Consider the following 2392-nt stretch of genomic DNA (forward strand, 5'->3'; position numbering starts at 1 on the left):
TAGAAGAGTTCCAAACAAGGCACGACGGTTGATTCCACCACCGAGGCTGAATATATTGCATCATCAGATGCTTCAAAGGAAGGGTCATGGATTAGGAAATTCATCCAAGAGTTGGGTGTATTTCCAAACGCTAGCGATCCAGTACGGCTGTACTGCGATAACAACGGAGCCGTAGCGCAAGCTAAGGAACCAAGAGCTCATCAGAAGTCGAAGCACGTGTTGAGAAAATACCATGTGATCCGAGAGATCATAGAGAGAGGTGAAGTCAAGCTAGACAGAGTTACCTCGGAGGACAATATTGCAGATCCCTTCACCAAGCCATTGTACGGATCAGTCCACGAGAAACATCGAGAGTTGATGGGACTTAGATTTATGAGTAGTTGGCTTTAGGTCAAGTGGGAGATTGTTAGAGTAGGTGACCGACAAGCCAACTTGTGGCTGTGGTCTTTATCTTATTTCATGTAATAAAACAATCGTTTTTCGTTCGTAATAATAAAATATCTTATTTGGCATTCTATATCTGTTATCCCATGCAAGTAGCATAGATATAGTCCTAACGAGTTACTCTATTACTGTGAGTTGATCTAGTAGAATCGCGAGATAACTCAGCAATGTAATGTAACTGTTAAACCTTGTTCCTAGTCGATGGGTTACGCCAATAATGAGGATACCGGCCTTTCCCTTTTGAGACTAGCACTTAGTGTATGTGTACTGCGTCTCATCAGTCCTCGGTGTTGTGACATCGGCATACTTGAGTGGGTGCTCATATTAGATGAGTTCACTGAACTCCCTCGCCCTAGAAATCTATAAGTGGTTCTCATTCATCGAGTAATAGGTTTCTAAGATATAGTTGTACACCATTAGTCCTTAAGACCCAGACATCACCGTGACTTCACTAGAGGACCGATTGTATCGTGACCTGTCCCTGAGTCCCACCGCGGACCACTCCAAGGGCCAACGTTCGTGCAATCCGAAATCTAGTGTGAAGTCTGTGCATTGTAGTAGGGGATTCGAGCGCTTGAGTAGTCATGGATGTCCTGTGTGTTCTGACGGTTTATAATCCATGGAATCTCTGGCCAGAGTTGATAGTGGGGTGATTAGGGAAATGTGTTTCCCTAAGTCGCACACGAACGGATTTATAATACCTAGAACGTTCGCACAGTTATTGAACTTTATAAGAGGTCTCGGTGAACCAATGCCTCTAGTTCAATCGGGACATGTGCTGCGAAAGGATCGTACTGTACGCTAACTATATCATAAGGTTCTTGCAGGCACTTCACTTGTATCTAGGGAATCATGATGTGTAGTTGCTAGACACCAATCTTGATTCGTTGGGCACCGATTTGATCGGGGATTAGGTAAAATGAGTTTTACTCTAATCGGGACTCTTGGGAGGAGTTCGTATAAGAACAATGTGTTATTCGAATCACAAAGAGTTGTGAGCCCACGGCTAGCATACACCTGAACCATTGAGGGTCACACTTCTCGTGTAATATAGATCCTTGATAACAACAAGCATAGATTAATGTGTTAATCTTTGAACAATTGGATGTCGATATGATTGAATCCAAGATTCGTAATTGTGGATTGCGAATCGAAATAAACGTAGAGAAAGAGAGACATGCGGAATTTAGTGAACTTTCTAAATTGGGAAGTTTCCCGATTTAGCAAGTCCACTTAAGTGGAATATTCCAATTTTGGAAATTGGAAATTTCGATGAGGCACTCGTATCGACGAGGACTTTGAGCTCGTCGCAAATATAATTTTGTTATAATTTTGTGAACGATCGTTTACTAGAAACGAGGCCGACGAGGGAATGGGCTTAATGCATCAGTGGGTCAAGCCCAATGACTTAAACCCACTAGGGTTGAAAACCCTAAGTATAAATGGACCTCAAACAAGAGTTTGAGATCAGATTTTTTGCACCAAACCCTAGCCGCCCAAACCCTAGCCGTTCATCCCCTTCGGCTGTTGCTGCCCCGCCGCGCCACCGCCGATCACCACCGGAAAACCGCCGGTTTTCTCCTCTCTTCTCCTTCGTTTATTCTTGTTGTTTATCTAACTCGTTTACATCTAGTGCTGTAGTTCGAGTGGGTCGAAAATACGAGGTGAAACCTAATTGGAGAGGAGCTGCTGCCCCGACGAAATCCACACACCGCCGCTGCACCGCCGCACGCGCCGCTGCGCCGTCCACGCGCCGCCGCTGCTGCTGCCACGCGCCGCCGTTCGCCGCTTGCTGGATCAGCTTGCTCCAGCCGTGAGTTGCATCCCCGAGGATTGGTAATTTGCAGCTTGTACGTGATTGGTTCTAGGTTTCGATTCGTCGAAATCTCACGCTACAAGAGGTAAATAAATCGAAACTTTCGTAAATTAATTCGAGCATGTTTGTATG

The sequence above is a fragment of the Erythranthe guttata genome, chromosome 9 (assembly GCF_056151865.1).
Source record: "Erythranthe guttata isolate IM_541 chromosome 9, IM_541, whole genome shotgun sequence".
NCBI lineage: Eukaryota > Viridiplantae > Streptophyta > Magnoliopsida > Lamiales > Phrymaceae > Erythranthe > Erythranthe guttata.